Raw genomic sequence first — 15,024 nt, 5'->3', positions numbered from 1 at the left:
TATCTGAAATAAACTCGACTGCTCTCACAAACGAGAATACTAAAAATGAACTCGACCGCTCTCAAAAATTAACCCCCCCCCCCAAAAAAAAAACTGGGAAAATAATCCAGAATCCTTGTCCGGTATCGGATTGATCCCAAAATTTAATCAGTTTGTGCCAGTCACGAGGCCAAACATTCCTGGAAGTTTCATTTGAATCCATTCAGTGGTTCTTGAGATATCTTGTCCACGGTCAAACAAATAAACAAAGACGACTGAAAACAATACCTGCGCCTTCGCTAAGGCGGAGGTAACAAGCACATCAGTAACATCAACAACATCATCAACGACAGGAACAACTTCAATATCAACATCAACATTAGCAAAAGCGTAAATAACATCAACAACATCAACAACAACAACAATATCAACAACAACATCAATAAAAACAACATTACTCTCTTTTACACCTTTACTTGTTTCAGTCATTTGACTACGGCCATGCTGGAGCACCGCCTTTTTTTAGTCGAACAAATCGACCCCATGACTTATTCTTTGTAAGCCTAGTACTTATTTTATCGGTCACTTTTGCCGAACTGCTAGGTTACGGGGACGTAAACACACCAGCATCGGTTGTCAAGCGATGTTGAGGGGGTGTGGGGAGTCAAACGCAGACACACAAACACCCACACATATATATACATATATACGACGGGCTTCTTTCAGTTTCCGTCTACCAAATCCACTCACAAGGCTTCGGTCGGCCCGAGGCTATAGTAGAAGACACTTGCCCAAGGTGCCATGCAGTGGGACTGAAACCGGAGCCATGTGGTTGGTAAGCAAGCTACTTACCATACAGCCACTCCTGCGCCTATTATCAACAATAACAATAAAATTCAGAATATATTTACAGAAATAGCACAACCACTACAACTACCACCAGATCTATTACCATTAATACCACCATTAAAAATTACCGCTGCGAATACCAGCCAAGATCACTTCTAACATCACCTTTGCCACTACTAACATCTTCACCACAACTACCACTAATACCAGTAACATCAACGGGGGAGTTTCTGTTATACCATACGATGTGCAAGAAATAGGGACCAAATCACCCTCATATCACATTGTGTCTCTTAAAAAAATCTTTGAGTGGTGTAATCCAAGATACATTTTCTCCGAGTAAAATGCAGTTTTATGTTTTAATTATTTTAGTCAACGATGAGATCAACGTCATTGACAACAAATATGACAATAACAGCAAAAGCGATATTAACACTTAGGAGAATGACAACAGGTTATCAAAAGTAATGACAGTAACATCAATAAGAACATCAAGGAGGACAACATCAATTGCAACTATAAAATTATCGTGATATTGACAATAACTGTAGCAGTAGCAACAACAGCCGCGGCAATAAAGGTCACAACACCAACTATAACACCAAACAACAAATTCAATAACAACAAAGCAACAGCAGTAACAACAACGACACGACAGCAACAGCAAATTCAAGTACAACAACAGCAGCAATCACTAATAGCTGTTACGTGATGATCCTCAGATCAATATTGATACAGTTCGTTACAACTATATAATAAAACTATTAATAGCGCCGACAAATATTTCTGTTTGAAACACATATATATTATAAAATAAATTCAAAAATATACATAGCTGTCATCAAAAACACCTTATGTTGACGTTGTCACCTGCATTTTCGTCATCGTCGTCGTCGTCGTCGTCGTCGCCATCTTTATAATTGTCTACACCACCATTAACACCTTTATCGTTGGCGTTACAGTAATAATCGTGGAGGCGCAATGGCCCAGTGGTTAGGACAACGGACTCGCGGTCATAGGATCGCGGTTTCTATTCCCAGTGTTTATTGAGCGAAAACACCTAAAAGCTCCACGAGGCTCCGGCAGAGGGTGGTGGCAAACCCTGCTGTACTCTTTCACCACAACTTTCTCTCACTCTTACTTCCTGTTTCTGTTGTACCTGTAATTCATCAGAGCCAGCCTTGTCACACTGTGTCACGCTGAATATCCCCGAGAACTACGTTAAGGGTACACGTGTGTCTGTGGAGTGCTCAGCCACTTGTACGTTAATTTCACGAGCAGGCTGTTCCGTTGATCGGATCAACTGGAACCCTCGACGTCGTAAGCGACGGAGTGCCAACAACAACAGTAATAATCATCATCGGCATCATAATAATGATGACTTCCAACGCCATTACAATCAAGATTGCCCTAGACATCTCAAACACATCGTCTGAAAAATAAAGGCGTGCTGGTCTTGTCAGGTTAACCGTTGATCAAACGTGTGTTTAAACAACAGAGATGACCTGCGGCTAAGAAACAACAATATTGATTAGCGACTCAGCTCGTTAGAAATAGCAGGTAAATCTCCCTCAATTTTCAACTGTCCAAAATAATGGTGCAGTGAGAAATGTAATCCTACGTCTTATATGATCAAATAGAAAAAATATTAAGAATGAGATAATCACGGTTGTAGTGCTTTTGATTATAGGTTTCCTTAAACACTGCTAACATAGAGCAAAACGATAACATCAGTGTTAGAGAGGAGTCTTTATGTGGTCACTTTGGCTGCTAGAAATAACAGCAGAATCTTCTTGTCGTACCATACTGTGTTAAAAAAAAGGAAGTAGATTCTGCTGTGTATCCCCATTTAAAATTGTATGAAAAAAAGACGAATTGGTCAGGGTTAGAATGCATTTGGTCATCCGTTTACTTCATTAAGGATGACCTCGAAGTAAACAGCAGCATTGATTCAAGAAAAGAAGCGAGGGAACCCTCATGTGGTCCTTTAAACAGCTAGAAATATCTACCAAATCTTCCATAAATCACAGTTCATCGTTTTCACAAAATGGTGTATTTTGTACATTGTGAAAATAGGACAATATTCACGTTTTATCAATTGTTCATGGAGAGCTTGAGTGTTAGATACGACCCGAATAACCAAGGCATGGAATACTATTTATAATGTTTTTGTAATTATCTTTTGTAGTGACTCAATTCTCGTAATATTTTGTTTGGTATGAGAGAATATTACTCTAGATATCTAAATGAGACTGTGCAAAGATAGAGAATAGAAATGATGGTGATATCAGAGAAAGAAAGTTCTGAAGATCTTATAGTTCATTCCGTCGCCTTCATTGCTGATTGAAATGTTCCAGCAAGGATTTTTTGTCGACAATTAATAGTAACGATCTAATACTATTAGACGTCATAAGATGTTCTCCTGGGAGAACAATATGCAGTTGTTTCGGCATATACTTTTTACCAAAGTGGTTGATATAATTTTTTTTTTTTTTTTTTTTTTTAGCGGTATGTAGTTTTATTTCGTCTATCGATTTGCTGTATATAGGTCGGATTAGGATTTAATTAGTTCCGTTACTGCATTTATAATTTTCTGAAGCTTTAACTCGTCAATAAACATTCTTTAATTTGTAGTGGTTGATCGTTGTGATATGTTTTTGTAAATTATCGAAATGTACGCTCAGTACAGTGCGTTGAGGGACACCAATATTGATTTCAGTGCGTTTAAGTGGATATTTAAAAATCCCCTATTGAGATATGCTTACCAAGAAACCCTTAACCTAGTGCAGGTCATCTTTTTGGATTCTAGGGTCGGACAGGTTTGGCAATAGAATCCTACAGTCGAATTCTCTCAAAGACCTTGCTGAACTCAAGATATATGACATCTCTATTTGAGTCCTCTCCCAAAGTACTATAAACGTTGAATAGCCTTTGACTTATGGAAAGCCGTGCTGGTTGGAATTCTTGGAAATGATGTTCTACAAGTGTTCAGTTATTCATGACGAATGATTAATAAGTTTTCTTCGGAATCAATAAGATCTTCATGGCATTCTGGGATATGTATCTTTCACTATAACCTCTTTTCGACTCAAGCAATGTGTATTAAATTGGTTGGATGGAAACTGTGATGAAGCCCATCGGACGGATTGCACATGTAAATCATAGGTTTAAGTACAACTTTGTCACTTGTCACACACCGTGTCGTGCTGATTGCACCTAAGGATTACATTTTGGGAGTACACATTTATGGAGTATATATCCATAAATGTTTTTTCACAGAATCAACATGACTTCGTCTATTGTACTGAAGAGCATACAAAAATAGATAAAAAGATATATAGGTAGTTAGACAGACAGACAGATGGATAAGAGGAATGCTATATCTCTTTAAAACATGTGTTGAAGATACGATTCTCTTCAGGTTTAATTTTTGTACTTGTGCTTCGTAAAGAAATGATGAGAATTTTGGCGAATTTATCACTTTTATCACTTTTATTACTTTTCTTACACTTCTTACTACAAAACGCGACAATAAGTGCCGTCTATAAACATTACATCCTTATTATGAGGTCGAGAAGGTCTTGAAACGTTAACAGAATTAATAAAACTTACTGTTCCACACAAAACATAAAGGATTAATAAGTAAATATGATGAACATTTTGCATGAAAAATCTTTAAATTCGAACACTGTCGTGTTTTCAGTATATCACGTTCGTTCTCACACAGAGACATATATGTATATGTGTGTGTATATATATGCATACGTACATACAGATGCGTTTGCTCATGGTTGCGTACGTGTGTGTCTGTATGTGAGTGTGCATATATTGTTGGATGAGTGAATGGGCTGGTAGATCGAAAGATAATGGTTTATCGGCAGGGATGTGTATCTTCATTCAATTATTCTACATTACAAAAGTAAAGCGTGTATAAATATGATTGCAAAAGGAAAAAGAAATTCAAAATAAATTAGAGAATGTATTCAAAATAAAATAAAATTGAATAAAACGAAATTGAATATACAGCATGTATGTAGCTGTTGATTATGGAAGACTATTCATTACTCAACATTGAATGGTTATTTTTGAAATTGCAGTCTATTGCTTGCTATTGGTCGATAGAAATATCTGGTGCCATAGAGAAGGTATTATTTTCAGTGGGAATTCGATATAGATTACATAATTGGTTGTTTTGTGTATTCTCGTTGTTTTGGTTTGTATTTTGTGATTCAGAAACGAAATGAATTTCAGAAAAAGATTTTATGAAATGTTGTGGGTTCTTTAGGAACTGTTGAGCGTGTTCAGATGATACAAGTGGTTGTGGAGGTGGTGCTTGAGCTGGGGCGCTGAATGATGTTAGTGGAGACATTAGAAGGTGGTGGATTAGATTATGTTGTGAAATGATTGCTGCTTGAGGTATGATGTGGGGCTTTCATAATGTCTTCTTATTGGAGTTCTTGTCAAAGGTGGTGAGGGTAGAGATTATTGTGATGCGAAACATGGCAGCTGATGAGGAGGGAGTAGCAGAGTGGTGGATTTCATTTTTATTGTATTTTATTTTATTTGCATTATTTTTGTTATCGTTATTGATATTTGCTTATAATGGAATACCTTGTTTTGATGAGTGATAGGTATTGTAGTGTTGGTGAATGCTGTAATGGTACTGTTTTTATTTGCTTTTTTTTTCCTTTTGTCAGTGTTAGAGGTGATGGTCGTGGTCGTAGTCGTTGTGGTAGCAAAGCAGTATTTCTCTCAGTTTCTCTGTATTCATTCAATTTTATTCAATAGAGATAGATGAGATTTTATTTTTTCACACGATATAGTCTGGAGATAGAATAATATTCCTTTATACAAAGCAACGTAATATGTTCAAGTAGCGGAGTGTAAAGTTGTAATACGATGTTGTATATCAAAATGTATTGCAATTTTGTATTTTGTAAAGTAGTGTTGTATAAGTGCTTCCAATATTTTCATATATCATCTGGATCTCACTTTATGCTACTTTGCTATAGCTTATTCTGATTATCCAACATTTTATAGCGGGCGCCATTTAACATTAGCATCACATCGTTTCAATCGCTTTTTGAAATAACTTCGCTTCAGCACTGCTGTTACGAGAGGTATTAACATCACAGCATCTCGTTTCTTTTCGGACTTTTAAGAATGTTTCAAAGAAAGCAATTCTTCCAATTACCTTACTAATTTCTCTTATAGTTTGTGTGGTCCACTTTATTATGGTAAAAGAGGTTTTACCAGACTGGAGTTGCTGTTTTCGTTATGCAATGCTGTGACGGGTACGTAGGGGGTAGTAATAAGCAACTGTAGTCGTGGGAGAAGGAAAGAAAACGAGCCAAATATTTGAGCCATTGTGCAGTTGATTAATTCAACGTTAGTGTATATTGGTATCAATTTCATCGACCCAACGGGAATGAAAAATGAAACCGATACTTAGAGGCCGATTTGAACTCAGGACGTAAAAGGACTTAGCGACTACGGGGTAATTTACTTAACATTCTACCAATACTCCTTCATAATGCTATGTAACAACAACGACGACGATGACCATGACCATGACCATGATGATGATGGTGATGATGATGATGATGGTGATGATGATGGTGATGATGATGATGATGATGATGATAACGGTTTCAAATTTTGGCAAAAGGCCAACGGGTTTGGGGAACGGAGAAAGGCAATTATTGCCACGACACTCTTAGAGTAAAGAGGAAATGTACCAAAAAAAAAAACAACAAGATACAACACGGTAGAAGGTTCATATAAAACAAACACGAAAAAAAAACAGTAAAAATAGATTGCCATGGAACAAGATTCCTCAACTGGAGGGACCAGTCAAGGAAACTCCACGAACCTGAATCATATGTCTGGCTATCTTCCAAACCTCCGATTTATTGAGAGATAAAGCCATTTCAATACAATAATGTCTTGCCGTATTGGGTAGAATCTTACATCCCCTACGCATCCTTTTCTGTGCGTCCGTTTGTAATGTGGAATGGATTGTCGACCCTCCTTTTTTTTTTTTTTTTTCATTTATACTTTTCATCGTTTATCTTTTACTGGTTTCAGTCGGTGAATTGTGGCCATGCTGGGGTACGGCCTTGAACGGTTTCGTTAAACATCCCAGTACTTATTTTTGAAGTCTGATATTTATTCTATGAATTATTTTTGCCGAACGGCTAATTCATAGGAATGGGGAGTTGCTGTGGTAAGAAGCTTGCTTCCCAACCACATGGTTTCGAGTTCATTTCCGCTGCGTAGTACCTTGGGCAAGGGTCTTCTACTACAGACTATACTGTTGCAGAGCGAGCTTCTTAACAACACAGCTATGCCAGCGCCTATTCAATTTCATTTTATTTTATTATTCACATGTCCATGTTCTTCATTCAGTTTATATTTTCTCTGCCTGTGGAATTTGGAATACGTTGGGTGCAATTAAACAATCTTTGCATTTCAGTCTGAAGTCCTCTTTGTCTTGTAGAGTGTGTTCAATCCATATTTGAGTTGCTGCTGTGAAAGGCGTTGTCGTGTTTGTGTTTACACTAATATCAGTCGGACGGTGAAGACAAAAATTAAACCAGTACAACCCCAATAGCGTTGTTACACATCAACAGAAACAAGAACATCAACGATGACAACAAAGATGGTGGTGCTGCTGCTGATTATGCTGCTGCTGCTGACGATGATGATGATGGTAGTTTTTTTTTTATACGATCACATATCCACTATTTTGTGGATGAAAAATCGATATTATCAACTCCACAGAAACTGAATGTCGAAGGAATGTTTTTTGGTGTTATTACTGTTGTTCTGCTTTGGTGGCCACATTCTTTACCATTAACCGACAGATGCAACATAGCTTGTCTAATTGAATGTTTGATCGATGTATCAGTCATTGACTATCGATCATTAATATGAGATTGTTGACCAAAATCATTGAACTTCAAAAATATAAAATCCAATTTGAAATGACATAGCGAACGAACTGGAGAAGAGAGAGCATCGGCTGATACGCTGAGTAAGTCGGACGAATTCGTAGAAATACTGGCAATGGTTCGAGTTGCTCGTGTAACAACAAGCGTGAAAAATTAGTATTTCCTTCAAGTCCCACAATAACTTTCCAGAAAAAATGTAAACCCCACTGGTTGCTGGAAAACAAAACTTATTTTTAATATTTTATCACAATTATTTAACACTCTTTTATTAAGTACTTATTCCAAAAAAATATACATTATTGACTAAGAAAGAAAGATTTTCACAAATCCATGTCCCACTAAAAAGAAAAAGAAAATACTTTGGATCCCATGCCCCACACAATTTTCGCAGGCGCCACCGGTAGGGCGTATACACTACGTTGGGAATCAATGTTCTGCTCCATACATCGAGTATTCTTCTTTCATGCACACAATATATAATTCTATTCGCTAACACCAATCTACTTCATGTACATGTACACACCTTGGACAATACTGCACTCACTGTGCAGCTAACTCCAGACACGACTGGAATGGATTATGCCTATTCGCTAATTTTTTTATTTGTGAAATTCATATATTAACTCTTTTGATATCTGCCTACTTATCTATGAAAACTACTACAAAGGAGTAAACTCTTCCCTTTTTACCTGTGATATTAAAGTATGAACTGGTTTTCTACTCGCCTAAATGTATAGCACCCAGCTTTCTAAAAGTCCTCTTCCTACTCAGTCCAAAGTGTGCTGTAATAAGTATGCTTATTGATAAAGCAGTTGTATTTGATAATTCTATTTTCACGTTGTACATGAACGACGCAATTCATTCCAAATCCGCCCTTCTCTACTCCATCTGTCTTTCATCACATACACACAGTCGTCATATACGAGCAATAAATTCATGGATGAATGTAGGGAGTAGAGCATGGAGAAAATCTAGTATAAAATGATGAATTACTATTTGAAATTAATATTCCGTTTTCATACTTGAATTCCAAAACAACACCTTAAATAGCCAATTAATGAGCAAAAAACTAATATGAAAAAACGTTACATTTAAGCTTCTACGAAGGTTCAATATGTCACAACAAAGAAATAATTCGGGCGAGTTTTTCGAATTTACTGATCCTATAAGTAGATTCATTTGGTCTGTACTCCAAGATTGATTTATTATGTCTGTAATTAAGATGTGAAAGAACATTAACTGCCTTATTCATTGATCATTCTAACTTAATAGCACAACCGAAAATGAGCATGCTTAAAAATCGACATTTCTAGAGAGTTTTCAGGCTCAAAGGGAAGTTGGCGTACTGATAATGCATATACAAGCATGCAAGCATAAAAGACTTGACCTACACTTCAGTGAAGTAAATTCCTAGTTGCTCTGAACTTGCTAACTCCATAATATTCTTTGCATTTCGTGCCAACGGCTTCTTTATCGATTCTACTTTGTTTTCGGACATCACTTATTAATATGTATTTGTGCGTATGTGTATGTGTTTGTTGGTGTAGGTATATACATAGTATATATATGTGTGTGTGTGTGTGTGTGTGTGCACGTGTGTGTGTGTGTGTATGTATATATATATATATGATATATATCCTTGTGTGTGTGTGTGTGTGAGGGGGGGGGGGTATTTACCAAGAGTGTCGATACGAAACATGTACAGGTATATTGCAGCAGTGCAGAATCGTGTACAATGACTGAAATAAGTAAAAGATAAAAGTCAATTATATTTGTGTGTGCGTGTGTGTGTGTGTAAATGTAACTTCGATGTCACTGTCAACACTTCTTGTAAAAGAACAATAAGCATATATATATTTATATATATATAGTAAATCCACCCCCCAAAAAAACGGAGAACAAATACAAGAATAAAACAACAACGTGAGGATGAGGGTACATGTCTGTGTATGTATGTATGTATGTATGTATGTATGTATAAATTAAGTACCAGTGAAACACTGGGGTCGATCTAATCGTTTATCTCCTCCCCCAAATTTCAGGTCTTGTGCCTTTAGTAGAAAGGATTATTATTATTATTATTATTATTATTATTATTATTATTAGTAGTAGTAGTAGTAGTAGTAGTAGTAGTAGTAGTAGTAGTAGTAGTAGTAGTAGTAGTATGATTTATTGTCTTTCGGGATGGTCAGAATGGAATAAGCAGAGCAAGAGTACTCACGAAGACGGTAAGTGTCACTGAGGAGATCACAGGTATGTCACGAACGAGTTCCGGATAATGGACATGAGTTTGAATAAAAACAGTAATAAACGAGTGAAGAACAATATTTGTTTCAACACATGACTTCACATGATGAATCTTGCAACACAAATTCATATCATTATTTAGTTATATATTATTTTTCAAACAACATTTTTCTTCGGCGCAATGTTAATGCTATTTTGTTAATGTTATTTATGTACGCATTCATATATCTTTTGATTTTGTTAGTATGTGTAATGTGTATATGTGAGTGTGTGTATGTATGTGCATGTGCGTGTGTGTATGTGCGTGTGTGTGTATGTGTACATAAATATGCATGTACGTGTGTAATACATGTCCATAAAAGTTTGAATTGTATGTAAAGTACGTATGTATGCAAGTATGTATGCCTGCATGATGTGTGTGCGTTTGGTAATGTATATGTGTTTGTGTATATATATATATATATATATATATATATATATATATATATGCAAGTAAATTTGTATATTATAATGTATGTATTGTGTAGTTATCTCTTTCGTTCTGGCAATACAATTTATGGATTGCAATTGAATTTCTCATCATAGAGGAAATTAGTATTTTCTCTCAATCAGAAGAACAAATAATTGTCCAGTACTAAATCGAATCTGTGAATGATTTTTCTTTATCATTTACTTCTTTTTTTTTCCCCATTTTCGTATTGTTTTCTTATTATCATTTCCTTGTGTAAACAAACAAACAAGTAAATAAGCAATCTTGACTAAATAATGTTTCACACACGTAAATGAAATAGCATTATGGTAAAATGCACGAACGCGTAGCTCACACGCTCATCCTACACTTATGCACAAACACATATACATCCACACGCGCATGCGCATATGCACACACTCACACTTACACACACACAAGCATATATATGTGTGTGTGAGTATGTGCTTGTGCATGTGTGAGTGTGTACGTGAACGAAGGCATATACTCTTGGAGTAATGTTGGCGAGAATCATGATCTTTGAACGAATAAATTGGTGCATCTATGTCTATTGAATTTTCTTTTCTGCTATTTGTACACCCATTCATATACATATAATACGTACATAAATAGAGAGCTTTCGATAGATATGCAAATAGATAGCTGTGTGTATAACATATAATGTAGGGGGCGGGCATAACGCAGCGTAAATCAAAAGAACTAACATAAATTTTAACTGTCGGAGGGTTCACTATATTTGGAATATGAATGTTAACACATTTTTCTACTCTGCAAATGTGCAAAACAAAGAGGAGAGAACTTACTTAACATACCGTTTCACTGTCTGTTAATCAGTCCTCAGAGGTAGCTTACTTTCCCAATCAATAGCATAGACTAGGTGCTATCTAAAGCAGTCATAAATTAGGTTAGTACCATAGCAGTTATCCTAATTTGCATATTTACACATTTAACGGCTCGTCATCAGTGCAACTATACCTATTTTAAGTACAAGAGAGAATTACTTAGAAGAATCTTGGCAAATTTAAGCGTTATGTAGACTCACTGTGGGTGAGATAAAATAAGTTCTTTCTGTGCTATTGATGGATGCGTACGAAAAAAATCGCAAATATGTAAATTAGATAAACCAATATAGTTCTAGACTGATTCACGATTGCTTTACATAACTGCTCTATGGTATATAGCGGGGAAGAAAGATAGGTAACTCTTTTCTCGGGAGCGACCCCCCCCCTCCCCAACTGTAGAACGGTCCGTCAGGAGACTAATTCCCTCTTTTCTCATCAAATCAACTATATAGAAGGAATGTATTTACATTCTTATTTCACCCACTGTGAGGCTTTGCAATGTTTATATTATTAAAGAAACACCAATTTAGAAAGGGAAGTAAATGTCTGTTTGTGTGCAAATATGAATGTCTATGCAGTAAGAGAAAGAGATAGATAGATAGATAGATAGATAGATAGATAGATAGATAGATAAACAGACAGAGAAACAAATCAATATATACATAAATATGTATGTATGTATGTATGTAATGGGAAATAAATCGTGTAAGCCAGTAGTATGAATTTAGGTAAATTAGCTAGATGATGAAATTTACGCTAAAAATTTCTAAATGAGCTGAAATTTTCCTCTTAGTGGAGAAAGAAAACAAAAACCTATTGGTGCCTAGCAGCAACTGTTACTGATTCACAAAACAGCGGTAGACAATTTCAAGGAATTATAAATTAATTTCGCAGAAAAATTTTGATGCTTCGGGGAAATCATAGATATACGTATATATAGATAAGTAGGTAGGCAGGTGTATATATGTAGGTGTCTGAATGAGTGTGTCTGTTTGTGTGTGAGTGTGGCGTGTTGATGTATGTATGTACATCAATATGTGTATGCGTGGGAAGGCGATGACCTGGCGCAATCGTTAGCACGCTGGGCAAAATGGTTAGTGGCATTTCGTCCATCTTTACGTTCTGAGTTCAAATTCTGCCGAGGTCAACTTTGCCTTTCATCCTTTTAGACTCGAAAAACAAGTACCAGTTGTATACTGGGTTGATGTAATTGACTTATCCTTTCCCCCTAAGTTGCTGGCCTAGTGCCAAAATTTGAAATCAATATGCGTATGTATGGGTAACTATGCAAGGAAACCCATATCATAGTAGATACGAACGTCAGAAGAGATTGAAATGGTATTGATTTTGTAGTAGGAGGAAATCGTTTAATCTAACCCAATTTACTCTTAGTTAAATCCTTAGTTCCTCTTTAATCAAGCATCCGATTCACCCTTCACCTTTTTTTTTTTTTTCTTCTTCTGCTTTGTAGCAATAACCTTACAAGGTCCAAGATAATTTAATAACCATTCTAAAAACTGATGAATAATTTGCTGACCTGAAGTGGTGAGATCGAATAACATCAGTTGAGAATTGATTAGATACTGGAGCTGTCTAACTGCTTCAAAGAAAGGAAATTTCTACGTTTCTTAGCTGTTATAAACGGAATATGTATTGATCCCGCGAAAGTAAACACTTGAGACATAACAATAACGCTGTTTTTGCCTATGTAATTTCGAAATGTTTTATAATAGACTTGTATGTTAAATGCGGAAAATTACAACGATGTTGACAAACATTTTCTAGTTGTTTCAGTCATTAGACTCCGGTCATGCTGGGGCACGGCAGTGAAAGCTTTTAATCGAATGAATCGACCTCGGGACTTAATTTTTAAGATTGGTACTTATTTTATCGATCTGTTTTGCTGAACTGATATATTACGGCGACGTAAACCCACCGGCACAGGTTGTCAAACAGTGGTGAGAAGACAAACAGACACAAACACACACACACACACACACACACACACACACACACACACACACACACACACACACACACACACACACACACACACACACACACATACACACACATATACACACACATTGTTGTATTTTGGGATGGTCATTTTTTTGCCAAATAAACACACGCTTTATATATTCGTTCTCCACTCGTTTATTACTGTTCTTATTCTAACTCATATCCTCTGTCCGGAAATCTTTCGTCACACATCTGTGAGCTCTTCAGTGACACATGCCGTCCTCGTCCGTGCTCCTACTCCGCACTGTCTGTTCATGAACATGTATGTATATATATAAAGTGAAAAGGGCACAGTGAACTTGCCGTGAGGAGTGGAATATCCAACGTTTCAGTTGCAGTCCTTCGTCAGGGGGCAGAGAAAAAGAGAAGAAAAGGAGAAAAAAGTCAGAGTTTATATCCTCTCAGCTTGAAAAACTGGCTGCAACTGATAATGGACGCAGAATAACGCGGGCTGCTCACGTGAAACAGAAGTTATAGGAGAGAGCGTGCAGAAAGGAGAAGGAAAAGGGTGATGGAGAGAGTAGAGGTAAGTAAATACGGGAGAGAGTGTGTGAGAGGAGGATTAAAAAGGGTAAAGAAGAATTAAGAGGAGGCGAAAGGATGAAAGGAAAAACGTTCATTCATACCTGTTGGGGATATAGTGCCAAGATCAAATATGAGACGTTGCTCCTTTCGTTTCCTAGAGAAGAGGGATTCGTGGTACAAGGCCATACCACACACTGACAAATCTGCAATAGAATGATTTACAGTGCTGACGTGGATGGCGTTAGGTTGGCCAAGCATACGAAGCATTATGCTTCTAATGTGTTCGTGAAAACGATCCCCAAGGCGTCGCCCTGTTTCTCCAATGTAAAGAGCACCGCAGAGTTTGTAAACAATGCAATATATGAGATTCGCCGAAGTGCAACAGAAGTGGTGTATTATGCGATATTGTTTCTTGGGCCCCGTGGTGGTGGTAATATTGTTGATGTAGAGACATATGTTACATCGTCGTCGAGAACATTTAAAGGTTCCTGCTTGTGTGGAACTGGGAGCTGTGAAGCTTCTAACAAGGAGATTTCTAAGATTCCTATCTTTTTTAAGACAGGAGAGGTAGTGTGGAAAAGATAGGGGCGGTTGTTGGGTCAGAAAGAAGAATGCAAAAGTTGTGGGTGAGTTTGTGTTTTAGAGAGAGGGTGGACGGGTTGTAAGTGAGATAGAGTGGGATACGGTTGGTGGATGTGCGTGAAGATGGTAGGAGAGCTGCGGTGTGGTTGATGGCTTGGGATCGGTGGAGTGCCGAGTTGACGACCGATGGAGGATACCCTCGATTTAGAAAAAAACTGTCGCATCGTTTTGCAATAGGATTCGAAATCCGAACCGATGCTGCAAAGTTGTCGAAGGCGAAGAAATTGAGAGAAAAATATAACAGATTTTATGTTTGGGATTAGAAGAAAAGTAGTGAAGGTAGGAGTGAACGTTAGTAGGTTTATTGTAGACAGAGGTGGAGAGGAGAGTTTGTGTATTTTAACGGCGAGGTCAAGAAAGCAAAGAGAAGTATCTGATATGGTGTGCAGGAATTCCAAGGGTGGGTGAAAGGTGTTAACAAAAGAAATAAAAGCGTTGAGCTGTTGTCTGTCAAGGCTTATATATATATATATAT

Source organism: Octopus bimaculoides, chromosome 13 (assembly GCF_001194135.2).
Source record: "Octopus bimaculoides isolate UCB-OBI-ISO-001 chromosome 13, ASM119413v2, whole genome shotgun sequence".
In the NCBI taxonomy this organism is placed as follows: Eukaryota; Metazoa; Mollusca; class Cephalopoda; order Octopoda; family Octopodidae; genus Octopus; species Octopus bimaculoides.
The sequence above is the reverse complement of the archived record's forward strand: the minus strand, read 5'-3'. Positions refer to the sequence as shown.